Source organism: Lithobates pipiens, unplaced genomic scaffold (genome assembly GCF_037356315.1).
Source record: "Lithobates pipiens isolate NorthernLeopardFrog02 unplaced genomic scaffold, aLitPip1_a1.2 Scaffold_18, whole genome shotgun sequence".
NCBI lineage: Eukaryota > Metazoa > Chordata > Amphibia > Anura > Ranidae > Lithobates > Lithobates pipiens.
Genome location: NW_027507758.1, coordinates 593,148,201 through 593,162,683, shown reverse-complemented (window position 1 = coordinate 593,162,683; position 14,483 = coordinate 593,148,201). Strand labels below are relative to the sequence as shown.

Genomic DNA, 14,483 nt, shown 5'->3' with positions numbered 1-14,483 from the left:
CGCAGGGGTGGTAGGGGTAGGGCAGGAGCAACAGGCTTGAGCCAAAGTGGGAAGTTGCAGAAGGTGCGTTCAATTACTTTAAAGGACGCACCAGACTTGGTTGAGTGGCTCGCTCAGCCTTACTCTTCTGCACCCTCCTCATCCTCTTGATCTGCACCCTCTTCTTCACTCTCTGCTATGTGCACCCCCAAAGACACTACCACCAACAACACCACCACCACCACCACCACCACATACCTTCCGCTTGAGTCACTGGAATTATTTTCCGATCCATATCAAGAGGACATTTCTGATGCGCAGCCACTCTTGGTATTGGATCAGGAAGAGGAGGCAGCAACAACCGCTACTCAGCAGTCTGACGACAGTACCCAGATCAGCCCAAGGAGGAGGTTGGCCCCCGGTGTTGCTGCCTACTCCGAGATCTCTACTTATAGCGGTGGGGAAGGTGACGTTGATGATGACGTGTCTAGTGATGTCACGTGGGTGCCCACAAGAGAGGAAGAGGAGGGGAGTTCAGAGGGAGATATGGACCAGCAGATAGGGAGGAGAAGCAGGAATAACTTACATTGCACAGGAGGGACAAAGCAGACTGCAAATGTATCGGGAGCGAGTCATCGACCATGTACGGTCACATCTGGCGCTCCCAGGACACCGGCACATGGCTCCGCAGTGTGGGCTTTTTTTAACGTGTCCGCTGCTGACAATAGCGTTGCCATCTGCAATCTTTGCAGTCAACGCATTAGTCGCGGTAAGCCCAACACTCACCTAGGGACGACCGCCTTAAGAAGGCACATGAGCAGCCATCACCGAGCCCAGTGGGAGCAACGGAACACTCAAAGCCACACTGCAGGCTCTCACCGTCCAGCCTCGTCTTCTCCTTCTCCTCTCTCCTCACAATTGTCCTCCACTCCACCTTCCATCACGCCAAGCTCACGTTTTTCTGCAAAAAGGCAGGCTTCCGTGGGCCTAATGTTTGAGCGTAAAAGAATGATGACGCCGGATAACCCTCTTGCCCAACGGTTGACGGCTGGCTTGTCAGAACTGATAGCCCGCCAACTACTGCCATATAAACTGGTGGACTCGGAGGCCTTTCGCAAATTTGTGGCCATTGGAACACCACAATGGAAGGTCCCAGGAAGGAAGTATTTCTCGGAGAAGGGCATCCCAGAGCTATATGGCCATGTTCAGCGGCAAGTGAATGTATCTCTGGCACACAGTGTCGGTGCCAAGATACATCTGACCACAGACACGTGGTCTAGCAAACACGGGCAGGGAAGGTATATCAGTTTTACTGCCCACTGGGTGAACCTTCTGACAGCCGTCAAGCATGTAACCCGTGGCACCCGTGTAGATTTGGTTTTACCGCCACGGATTGCATGCAGGCCTGACTCTTCTCCTCCTCCTCCTACTCCATCCTCCTCCCTCTCCTCCTCAGCTGGCTCCTCCTTTTCCGCTGCTAGCGTCTCTTCCGCTGCACCGCCCAAGCTCCCCAGAACCTATTCCACATGCCAGGTGAGACGTTGCCATGCCGTGCTGCGTCTGTTGTGCCTGGAAGCCAAGAGCCACACTGGCCCGGCACTCCTTTCAGCTTTGCGTTCACAGGCAGATCAGTGGCTAACACCGCTCAATTTGACAGTTGGTAAAGTGGTGTGTGACAACGGTGCCAATCTGCTTAGCGCATTGAAACAGGGCAAAATCACGCACGTGCCATGCATGGCACACGTCTTAAACTTGGTCGTGCAGCGATTCCTTGTCAAATACCCTGGGGTCCAGGACATCTTGCGGCAGGCAAGGAAAATCTCGGCCCATTTCAGAAGATATTACACGGCCATGGCTCGCCTTGCTGACATTCAGCGGCGACACCATCTGCCGGTCAGACGTCTTATTTGCGATTGCCCGACGCGATGGAACTCAACCTTCTATATGCTTGATAGGCTGCTCCAGCAGAAACGTGCAGTTAACGTCTACCTGTATGAACTCTGCGAAAGAAACGGTTCTGGGGAGCTGGGGTTTTTTTCACCGTGCCAGTGGCTGCTCATGCGCGATGCATGCAGACTTCTGCGGCCATTTGAGGAGATCACCAAACTGGTCAGTCGCAGCCATGGCGCCGTCAGTGACATGGTACCTTATGCCTTCTTTCTGGAGCGTGCATTGCGCCGTGTCATTGATCAGGCTGTGGAGGAGCAGGAGCGGGAAGATGAGGAAGTGGCAATGCTGGATGAATTCCCAGGGGGGGCTACTCTATCTGAGACAAGTCAACAACAGGAGTCTGAAGAGGAGTCAGAGGAGGATGGTGCCGGGGCGGATGAGGAGGAGCAAGAAGAGCGTGCTTTAAACCTTTCTGGGATCCCTGTTGTGCGTGGATGGGGAGAGGAGAATGAAGAGGGCGACATTATCCTGGATGATGAGCAGGAGCCAGGCCACCACACCGCTTCCACTTTAGTGCAAATGGGGGCCTTCATGCTCCAGTGTTTTAATAGGGACCCCCGTATAAAAAGCATAAGGGTCAAGGACCAGTACTGGGTGGCAACGTACTTAGACCCCCGGTACAAACACAAAATGGCGGAAATGTTACCGCCGTCGCAGAGGGCTGTCAGAATGCAGCACTTCCAGGCCTTGCTTCGAGAAATGCTGCATTCTGCTTTTGCGTGCGCTGGCAGAGGAGCAATTCCCACTCCCAGAGAAGGATTTGCGGGTACCAATCCAACAGCGCCTGCAAGAAGAGGCCGGTTTGAAGATGTGTTGGTGACTTCGGATATGAGGTCATTCTTTCAGCTGACCCATCGACAGGTGTCATCCGGATCCAGCATCAGGGAACGCCTAGACCGTCAGGTGTCCGACTACATCGGGTTAACGGCCGATGTGGACGCTCTGAGGAGTGATGAACCCCTGGACTACTGGGTGGGCAGGCTTCACCTCTGGCCAGAGCTTGCCCAATTTGCAATCGAACTGTTGGCTTGCCCCTCATCCAGTGTCCTGTCCGAAAGGACGTTCAGCGCAGCAGGGGGGATCGTGACCGATAAGCGTACTCGCCTAGCTCACGACAGTGTTAACTACCTCACATTTCTAAAAATGAATGAGGCATGGATCTCGGAGGAATTCAACACATTTGACCAGTAGACCATGTATATGTCTATAAACTATTTTTTTTAATCAAGCACAGAGACCTTCTTTCTTCTTCATTTGGCTCACTTCCTTGTCCCAAAAAAGCACACCGTACTATATGCCCCTACCCTCCTCTTTGAAGAGGTTGAGCGGTGTCATATTTCTACTGGGGCTGCTTATGAGGGGATCACACCATCCCTGTGCTGTGCTGACTTCCTCCTGGGGGTTCTTATTATGAGGGGCTCCCACCATCCCTGTGCTGTGCTGACTTCCTCCTGGGGCTGCTTACGGTGCTGCTGTCAGTGCTGCATATCACGGTGCTGGTGTGAGTGCTTAATGTCACGCTTCTGATGTCAGTGCTGTATGTCACGGTGCTGCTGTCAGTGCTGTATATCACGGTGCTGATGTCAGTGCTGTATGTCACGCTTCTGATGTCAGTGCTGTATGTCACGGTGCTGCTGTCAGTGCTGTATATCACGGTGCTGATGTCAGTGCTGTATGTCACGCTTCTGATGTCAGTGCTGTATGTCACGGTGCTGCTGTCAGTGCTGTATATCACGGTGCTGATGTCAGTGCTGTATGTCACGCTTCTGATGTCAGTGCTGTATGTCACGGTGCTGCTGTCAGTGCTGTATATCACGGTGCTGATGTCAGTGCTGTATGTCACGCTTCTGATGTCAGTGCTCTCTATCACGGTGTTGCTGTCCATGCTGTATGTCACGGTACTGGTGTCAATGCTTTATGTCACGCTGCTGATGTCAGTGCCCTCTATCACGGTGCTGTTGTCAGATGCCTCTATCACGGTGCATGTGTCATTGCTGTATGTGACGCTGCTGGTGATCATCTCCTGCACCCTCTTCTCTGCCTACCCTGGTCCCTGACCTTCCGTCTCCTCCATTGCCTTCATGCGCTCCACAGTCCTGAATTGTCAGAACAATTTCCCATATAAAAAAAGAATGCTTGTAGTTATCGATCCCAAATTCACTCCATACATGTGTTATGTCATTGGCCATGTGCTGGCACTGTGTTTGCCCACCTAATAATTACCCTGTGGCAGCAAATTCGCCCTAAAGGTTCAAAACGTTCGCCTCCCATTGAAGTCAATGGAGCCCGTGGCGAACGTTCGGTTTCGCGAACGTTCAGCCCGTTCGCGGTAAGCGTTCGCGAAACGTCCCGTCGGAAGTTCGTCCATCACTAGTCCACAAGTAGACCATGGTGATCAGGACGGAGCTGCCCTGATTGGACATATTATGTACCAGACATTGCATTTTGTGTATCACAAAAATAAACCAATTGTATCAAAAACAATTGTCACCTCTGTATGAGTGGTCAGGGAATATAATTTGGTGTAGTGTTACATGTAGCAGTCCCCATTGCTATAAGCCAGACAAACAAAAAGTAGGAGATATAGGTATCTCCAAAAGAAGGTTACCAATGAACACTATAATCAATACAGAGTCAATTCTTATTACAAAAAAATTCCACTACTTTAATTAATTCAACACCAAAGGAAAGGGAGGTTTTTACAAAAATCACAGACTTGTTTAAAAAATATTGACAACGTTGTCAATTTGTTTAAAAACAAACAAAAAGGGCCGCGGCTGCATTCATCACACTCATACCACAGTCACTATCCCTAAGATAATAATACTGAGTTAATACTATAGTGTCCAGAGGAACATCTATCCACTAGATTCAGTCAATAACGGGTGGTATATCTGGTATACTGGGTGGGTGAACAACTCACTTCAATGAAGATCTCTGCCATTAAATATTTTGATATACAGCTATTGTTGGTAGCACAGGGAGCAGCTTCTTCGAGATAATTATTTTTGTAAAGTACACATAGATCTAAGGAGTCACCATTAGATTATGAATAGTTCATTTTCCGGGGGAGCACTAAAAGCGGGGGATGCGTTTTCAATGCTGAGTAATATAAAAAAACAGCTTATGATACTCTCACCACCTCCGCTGTATTGCACTTCCATCCATCAAGCATATTTCTCTACCCCGTGGTGTCTCCAGATGAAAGCAGCTGCTACAGTTTATACTATCCTTGGATTGCACTATAGACACATCTTTCCACATCTTTGTATATCAGCAATCCTCATCTGATAAACATCCACGCCAACCACCACCATCACTGTATGCAGAGAGCTTCAGGTCAAACAGCGCGTGGTTCCGCTATAGCGTGCTGACGTCACTGTTGACGCGTTTCACCGACCAATTACCATCGGTTTCTTCAGAGCAAGGAGGCGTTAGCAGGACCTAGTATAAATAGGCCGTCAGTAATACAATTACTATCTTCTGCCACTAGATGTCATATCTGCCAACTTTCACAGCCAAACATTCAGCAACATTTTACGTTTTGCAACATGGAATGATCGTTTATACGGGAGAACCACGGAAAGTATAGTAGCAAATAGAGATGGCTTTGCGGTTCGCCTGGCGGGCGGTTCGCGGTGAATTTTGCGTGCTCGTAATTCGCCAAACCGGCGGACTTTTGGCGCTGTTCGCCCAGCGGACATATGCGTTTACATTATGAAAGCACTTTGACCCATGATGACACATCCTCATGGGGTACAGGACTAGTGATGGCCGAACGGTTCGCCCGACGGTCGTTTCGCGGCGGATTTCGGTCATTCGCGGTCCGCGCGTTCGCTCGCCTTTTCCCGTCGTTCGCCCCGGCGGACTTACGTGTTTAATGTGTAAAAGAACTTTGACCTATGATAACACGTCTGTCATGGGGTACAGGCCAGCCAATTGAGACATGACAGCACATGGACACTTGGACATTCCCCCTAACCTATAAATACACCCGATCCGGTGGCCATTTTACATTCTTTCTTCTGTCATTATAGGGAAAGGTTCCTGTGTGGAGTAGGGACAGATAAAACGCTAGCTATTTGGTACACAAAAGTTCTTTTCAGGACTGGTATAGGTGTTAGGTGTATATAGGTTTGCTGTGCTACTGATTGTTGCAGCAGCCTGAGTGTCTTTTGTCAGTTTAGAGAAAGGGAAAGGACGGTGTGTGCTACAGGGACAGCCAGATTAGTCTTTCATCATCATCATCATCATCATCATCATTAGCTGTTACTATCAGGTCCACAAAAGAGCTGTTCCAGTAACCACTAATCGTTCCAGTCTACTCTTTTTTGCCACTTTGTATAGGGACAGGAAGGAAGCAGTGTTGTCAGGCAGTGAGGGTCAGATTAAAGACTTGCTGTTACTATTAGTTCCACAAAGGTTCTTTTCAGGACTGGTATCAGTGGTACGGTAATAGGCTTGTACACGTATACTATTCTTTCTTCCAAATATAGAAAGGATATTATACTTGACTGCTGCCCTTCTGCTGCAGTCTGCTAAACATTCACAACTCACTTGTTCCACAAAGCTCTTTATCAGGACTGGTAACTTGGTCTGTGTAGGGTGCTACAATACATAGGGTTGAGTGCGCCAGTGCGGTACAGTCTGCTGTTCTGTAAGGACCGCTATCGGTCCACAATAGATAGGGTTGAGGTGCACCACTGCTGACTGCTGCCCTATGCTGCAGCAGTCCTTCATTGGTATAGGGACTGACGTAAAGTCTGCTAATCACTAACACACAACCTGCTTGGTCCACAAAAGTTCTTATAAGGACTGGTAACTTGGTCTAGGGTGCTACAGTACATAGGGTTGAGTGCGCCAGTGTGGTACAGTCTGCTGTTCTGTAAGGACCGCTATCGGTCCACAATAGATAGGGTTGAGGTGCACCACTGCTGACTGCTGCCCTATACTGCAGCAGTCCTTCATTGGTATAGGGACTGACGTACAGTCTGCTAATCACTAACACACAACCTGCTTGGTCCACAAAAGTTCTTATAAGGACTGGTAACTTGGTCTAGGGTGCTACAGTACATAGGGTTGAGTGCGCCAGTGCGGTACAGTCTGCTGTTCTGTAAGGACCGCTATCGGTCCACAATAGATAGGGTTGAGGTGCACCACTGCTGACTGCTGCCCTATACTGCAGCAGTCCTTCATTGGTATAGGGACTGACGTACAGTCTGCTAATCACTAACACACAACCTGCTTGGTCCACAAAAGTTCTTATAAGGACTGGTAACTTGGTCTAGGGTGCTACAGTACATAGGGTTGAGTGCGCCAGTGCGGTACAGTCTGCTGTTCTGTAAGGACCGCTATCGGTCCACAATAGATAGGGTTGAGGTGCACTACCTTCTTTCTTCATTTGGCTCACTTCCTTGTCCCAAAAAAGCACACTGTACTATATGCCCCTACCCTCCTCTTTGAAGAGGTTGAGCGGTGTCATATTTCTACTGGGGCTGCTTATGATATCCCTGTGCTGTGCTGACTTCCTCCTGGGGGTTCTTATTATGAGAGGATCACACCATCCCTGTGCTGTGCTGACTTACTCCTGGGGGTTCTTATTATGAGGGGATCACACCATCCCTGTGCTGTGCTGACTTACTCCTGGGGCTGCTTACGGTGCTGCTGTCAGTGCTGTATATCACGGTGCTGGTGTGAGTGCTTAATGTCACGGTGCTGCTGTCAGTGCTGTATATCACGGTGCTGATGTCAGTGCTTAATGTCACGCTTCTGATGTCAGTACTCTCTATCACGGTGTTGCTGTCAATGCTGTATGTCACGGTGCTGGTGTTAATGCTTAATGTCACGCTTCTGATGTCAGTACTTTCTATCACGGTGCTGCTGTCAGTGCTGTATATCACTGTGCTGATGTCAGTGCTGTATGTCACGCTTCTGATGTCAGTGCCCTCTATCATGGTGCTGCTGTCAGTGCTGTATATCACGGTGCTGATGTCAGTGCTTAATGTCACGCTTCTGATGTCAGTACTCTCTATCACGGTGTTGCTGTCAATGCTGTATGTCACGGTGCTGGTGTTAATGCTTTATGTCACGCTGCTGATGTCAGTGCCCTCTATCACGGTGCTGTTGTCAGATGCCTCTATCACGGTGCAGGTGTCATTGCTGTATGTCACGCTGCTGGTGATCATCTCCTGCACCCTCTTCTTTGCCTACCCTGGTCCCTGACCTTCCCTCTCCTCCATTGCCTTCATGCGCTCCACAGTCCTGAATTGTCAGAACAATTTCCCATATAAAAAAATAATGCTTGTAGTTATCGATCCCAAATTCACTCCATACATGTGTTATGTCATTGGCCATGTGGTGGCACTGTGTTTGCCCACCTAATAATTACCCTGTGGCAGCAAATTCGCCCTAAAGGTTTAAAACGTTCGCCTCCCATTGAAGTCAATGGAGCCCGCGGCGAACGTTCGGTTTCGCGAACGTTCAGCCCCGTTCGCGGTCCGCGTTTGCGAAACGTCCCGTCGGAAGTTCGTCCATCACTATACAGGACAGCCAATTGAGACATTTCAGCACATGGACAATTGGACATTCCCCCTACCTTATAAATAGACCTGATATGGCGGCCATTTTACATTCTGTCTTATGTCAGTGTAGGGACAGGACACTGTGTGGAGCAGGGAGAGACTGTAGTGACACAAATCACTAGCTATTAGGTCCACAAAAGTCCTTTTAAGGACTGGTATAGGTGTAGTACAGTATATAGGGTTTGGTGCACTGCTGTGCTGGTGATTGCTGAGTGCACTGCTGACTGATTCTGCAGCTGTCTTTTGTCAGTGTAGGGACAGGATGCTGTGTGGAACAGGGACAGTCAGTTTAATCACTAGCTATTACTATTAGGTCCACAAAGGTCCTTTTAAGGACTGGTATAGGTGTACAGTATATAGGGTGCTGGTGCACTGCTGCTGTCTGCTGTGCTGGTGATTGCTGCCCGATTCTGCAGCTGTCTTTTATCAGTGTAGGGACTGAGGGACAGTCTGCAAATCACTAGCTACTAGGTCCACAAAGGTCCTTTTAAGGACTGGTATAGGTGTACAGTATATAGGGTTGTACACGTATAATATATTTTCTTACAAATATAGAAAGAATATTATACTTGACTGCTGCCTGATTCTGCAGCTGTCTTTTATCAGTGTAGGGACTGAGGGACAGTCTGCAAATCACTAGCAACTAGGTCCACAAGGGTCCTTTTAAGGACTGGTATAGGTGTACAATATATAGGGTTGTGGTGCAATGCTGCTGACTGTTGCCCGATTCTGCAGCTGTCTTTTATCAGTGTAGGGACTGAGGAACAGTCTGCAAATCCCTAGCTACTAGGTCCACAAAGGTCCTTTTAAGAATGGGTATAGGTGTACTATTTGGTGTGCAGTATATAGGTGTGTAATACATGTATAAAATACTTGCACATATAGAAAGCATAGTATAGTGCATTTCCACTGTGCAGCATTGTGACTGCTGAGTGGTTCTGCAGCGATACTACAAAGAGTGACAAACGCAATAAAAAAAAGTATTATAACTGGTGTGATAGACCAGTGGCCCCCAAAAACGACAGATTGAAGCGGGGTGTTATATACCTTCTTCCACATACATACTGCACTTCTCTAGAGACTTTTGTCACAGGGTCATTTAAAAAATGACAGGCAGAGGAAGAGGCAGGCTCTTCCGCAGGGGTGGTAGGGGTAGGGCAGGAGCAACAGGCTTGAGCCAAAGTGGAAAATTGCAGAAGGTCCGTGCGATTATGTCAAAGGACGCACCAGACTTGTTTGAGTGGCTCACTCAGCCTTACTCTTCTGCACCCTCCTCATCCTCTCGATCTGCACCCTCTTCACTCTCTGCTGTGTGCACCCCCAAAGACACTACCACCAACACCACCACCATATAACTTCCGCTTGAGTCACAAGAATTATTTTCCGATTATCGAGACATTTCCGATGCGCAGCCACTATTGGCACTGGATCAGGAAGAGGAGTTAGCAACAACCGCCACTCAGCAGTCTGATGACAGTACCCAGATCAGCCCAAGGAGGAGGTTGGTCCCCGGTGTTGCTACCTACTCCGAGATCTCTAATTATAGCAGCGAGGAAGGTGACGTTGATGATGACGTGTCTAGTGATGTCACGTGGGTGCCCACAAGAGAGGAAGTGGAGTGGAGTTCAGAGGGAGATATGAACCAGCAGATAGGGAGGAGAAGCAGGCGGAACTTAGATTGCACAGGAGGGACAAAGCAGACTGCTAATGTATCAGGAGCGAGGCATCAACCATGTATGGTCACATCTGGCACTCCCAGGATGCCGACACATGGCTCCGCAGTGTGGGCTTTTTTTAACGTGTCCGCTGCTGACAATAGTGTTGCCATCTGCAATCTTTGAAGTCAACGCATAAGTCGCAGTAAGCCCAACGCTCACCTAGGGACGAACGCCTTAAGAAGGCACATGAGCTGCCACCACCGAGCCCGGTAGGAGCAACGGAATCCAAAAAACCACACTCCAGGCTCTCACCGTCCAGCCTCGTCTTCTACTTCTGTTTCTTCTGTCTCCTCACAGTTGTCCTCCACTCCACCTTCCATCATGCCATCCCCACATTTTTCTGGTAAAAGGCAGACTTCCATGGGCCAAATGTTCGAGCGTAAAAAAATAATGATGCCGGATAACCCTCTTGCCCAACGGTTGACGGCTGGCTTGTCAAAACTGATAGCCCGCCAACTACTGCCATATAAACTGGTGGACTCGGAGGCCTTTCAAAAATTTGTGGCCATTGGAACACCACAATGGAAGGTCCCAGGAAGGAAGTATTTTTCACAGAAGGGCATCCCAGAGCTATATGGCCATGTTCAGTGGCAAGTGAATGTATCTCTGGCACACAGTCACATCTGACCACAGACACGTGGCCTAGCAAACATGGGCAGGGAAGGTATATCACTTTTACTGCCCACTGGGTGAACCTTCTGACGGCCGTCAAGCATGTAACCCGTGGCACCTGTGTAGATTTGGTTTTACTGCCATGGATTGCATGCAGGCCTGGCTCTTCTTCTCCTCTTCCATCCTCCTCCCTCTCCTCCTTGGCTGACTCCTCCTTTTCTGCTGCTTGCATCTCTTCCGCTGCGCCGCCCAAGCTCCCCAGAACCTATTCGACATGCCAGGTGAGACGTTTCCATGCTGTGCTGCGTCTGTTGTGCCTGGAAGCCAAGAGCCACACTGGCCCTGCACTCCTTTCAGCTTTCCGTTCACAGACAGATCAGTGGCTAACACCGCTCAATTTGACAGTTGGTAAAGTGGTGTGTGACAACGGTGCCAATCTTCTTAGCGCATTGAAACAGGGCAAAATTACACACGTGCCATGCATGGCACACGTCTTAGGCCGCGTACACACGGGCGGACTGTTCGCCCAACCTTGTCCGCTGAACAGTGTTTGGGCGGACAGTCCGCCCGTGTGTGGGCTTTCAGCGGACAGTTTCAGCGGACAGTTGGACGGACAAAGTCTTTCGGAAATTCCGAAAAACTGTCCGCTGAAACTGTGTTTGAGCGAACAGTCCGCCCGTGTGTAGGCTACTTTCGAAATGAGCAAACTGTTCCCGCTCGGAAAGTCCGCCCATTTCGAGCACGTGTACAGGTAGGCGGGGCCCGCGAAGGAGACGTCGCGGGCTCCGCCGCCTGGAATGGGCTTAAAGGGGAACCCAACGCCGAAAAAAATCGGCGTGGGGGTTCCCCCAAAGTCCACACCAGACCCTTGTCCGAGCACGCTACCCGGCCGGCCAGGAAAGGGGGGCGAGCGAGCGCCCCCCCCCCCCTCCTGAGCCGTACCAGGCCGCGTGCCCTCAACATGGGGGGTGCCTTGGGGAAGGGGGGGCCGCGCGGCCCCCCCACCCCAAAGCACCTTGTCCCCATGTTGATGAGGACAAGGGCCTCTTCCCGACAACCCTGGCCGTTGGTTGTCGGGGTCTGCGGGCGGGGGGCTTATCGGAATCCGGGAGCCCCCTTTAAGAAGGGGGCCCCCGGATACCGGCCCCCCACCCTATGTGAATGAGTATGGGGTACAATGTACCCCTACCCATTCACCTGTGAAATAAAGTACAAAAAAAACACAACACAGGGAAAAAATATTTTATTGCACAGCTGCGGGGGTCTTCCGTCTTCGGGGGTCTTCTCGCCGGACTCCTCCGCTATCTGTGTGTAGCTCTTTTGCTAGCGGAGGAGTCCGGATTTCTTCCTCCCCGCCGCCGGCCTCTTCTCCCGACTTCGGGGGTCTTGTCCCCCTCTTCGGTTCTTCTGCCGGGCCACCGAATTCCCCCTTCCCCAAGGCACCCCCCATGTTGAGGGCACGCGGCCTGGTACGGCTCAGGAGGGGGGGGCGCGCTCGCTCGCCCCCCTTTCCTGGCCGGCCGGGTAGCGTGCTCGGACAAGGGTCTGGTGTGGACTTTGGGGGAACCCCCACGCCGATTTTTTTCGGCGTTGGGGTTCCCCTTTAAGCCCATTCCAGGCGGCGGAGCCCGCGACGTCTCCTTCGCGGGCCCCGCCTACCTGTACACGCGCTCGAAATGGGCGGATTTGCCTCCTCCTTACGTGGGCGAGTCCGTTCATTTCAAAAGTTGAGCGAACTGTTTGGCAAACAGTTCGCTGAAACAGTCCACTCGTGTGTGGGCAAGTCCGCTCATGCAAATTTTGAGCGGACTGTTTGCCGAAACTGTTTGACGAACAAGGTTGGGCAAACAGTCCGCGTGTGTGTACGCGGCCTTAAACTTGGTTGTGCAGTCCAATACCCTAGGGTCCAGGACATTTTGCGGCAGGCAAGGAAAATCTTGGCCCATTTCAGAAGTTCTTACATGGCCATGGTTCGCCTTGCTGACATTCAGCATTGACACAATCTGCCGGTCAGACGTCTTATTTGCGATTGCCCGACGCGATGGAACTCTACCTTCTATATGCTTGATAGGCTGCTCCAGCAGAAACGTGCAGTTAACGACTACCTGTACGAACTCTGTGGCAGAAGGAGGAGCAAGAAGAGCATGCTTTAAACCTTTCTGGGATCCCTGTTGTTGTGCGTGGATGGGGAGAGGAGAACAAGGAGGACGACATTATCCTGGATGATGAGCAGGAGCCAGGCCACCCCACCGCTTCCAGTTTAGTGCAAATGGAGGCCTTCATGCTCCAGTGTTTTAACAGGGTTCCCCGTATAAAAAGCATAAGGGTCAAGGACCAGTACTGGGTGGCAACGTACTTAGACCCCCGGTACAAACACAAAATGGTGGAAATGTTACCACCGTCACAGAGGGCTGTCAGAATGGAGCACTTACAGACCTTGCTTCGACAACTGCTGCATTCTGCTTATGCGTGTGCTGGCAGAGGAGGAATTCCCACTCCCAGAGAAAGAGTTGTGGGTACCAATCCAACACCGCCTGCAAGAAGAGGGCGGTTTGAAGATGTGTTGGTGACTTCTGATATGAGGTCATTCTTTCAGCCGTCCCATCGACAGGTGTCATCTGGATCCAGCATCAGGGAATGCCTAGACCGACAGGTGTCCGACTACATCGTGTTAACGGCCGATGTGGACACTCTGAGGAGTGATGAACCCCTGGACTACTGGGTGGGCAGACTTGACCTCTGGCCAGAGCTTGCCCAATTTGCAACGGAACTGTTGGTTTGCCCCTCGTCCAGTGTCCTGTCCGAAAGGACGTTCAGCACAGCAGGGGGATCGTGACCTATAAGCGCACTCGCTTGGCTTGACAGTGTTGACTACCTGACATTTATAAAAATGAATGAGGCATGGATCTCAGAGGAATTCAACACATGTGACCAGTAGACCATGTATATGCATAACTCTATAAATGATTTATTTAATCGAGCACACGGACCTTTTTTCTACCTTTGGCTCACTTCCTTGTACAAAAAAAGCACACCGTACTATATGCCCGTACCCTCCTGTTTAAAGAGGTTGAGCGGTGTCATATTTTTGGGTCCTGAAGTGAGTTGTTGGTATCAGTGCTGCTGTCAGTGCTCTCTGTCTCGGTGCTGGTGTCAGTGCTCTCTCTCTATCACAGTGCTGGTGTGGTATCAGTGCTCTCTATCACGGTGCTGGTGTGGTCTCAGTGCTCTCTATCTCGGTGCTGGTGTGGTCTCAGTGCTCTCTATCACGGTGCTGGTGTCAGTGCTCTGTATCTCGGTGCTGGTGTCAGTGCTCTCTATCACAGTGCTGGTGTGCTGTCAATGCTCTCTATCTCAGTGCTGGTGTGGTCTCAGTGCTCTCTATCACGGTGCTGGTGTGGTGTCAGTGCTCTCTAACTCAGTGCTGGTGTCAGTGCTCTCTATCTCGGTGCTGGTGTCAGTGCTCTCTATCTCGGTGCTGGTGTCAGTGCTCTCTATCACGGTGCTGGTGTGGTGTCAGTGCTCTCTAACTCGGTGCTGGTGTCAGTGCTCTCTATCACAGTGCTGGTGTGGTGTCAGTGCTCTCTATCATGGTGCTGGTGTCAGTGCTCTCTATCACGGTGCTGGTGATCATCTCCTGCAC

The 14,483-nt window shown here is 50.5% G+C and overlaps 1 protein-coding gene across 1 annotated transcript in view; it reads left to right on the top strand.

The window, feature by feature from the left end:
* Positions 1–14,483, top strand: part of LOC143989161 (vomeronasal type-2 receptor 26-like) — a 31,402-nt gene that overhangs the window by 3,194 nt on the left and 13,725 nt on the right. The window lies entirely within an intron of this gene.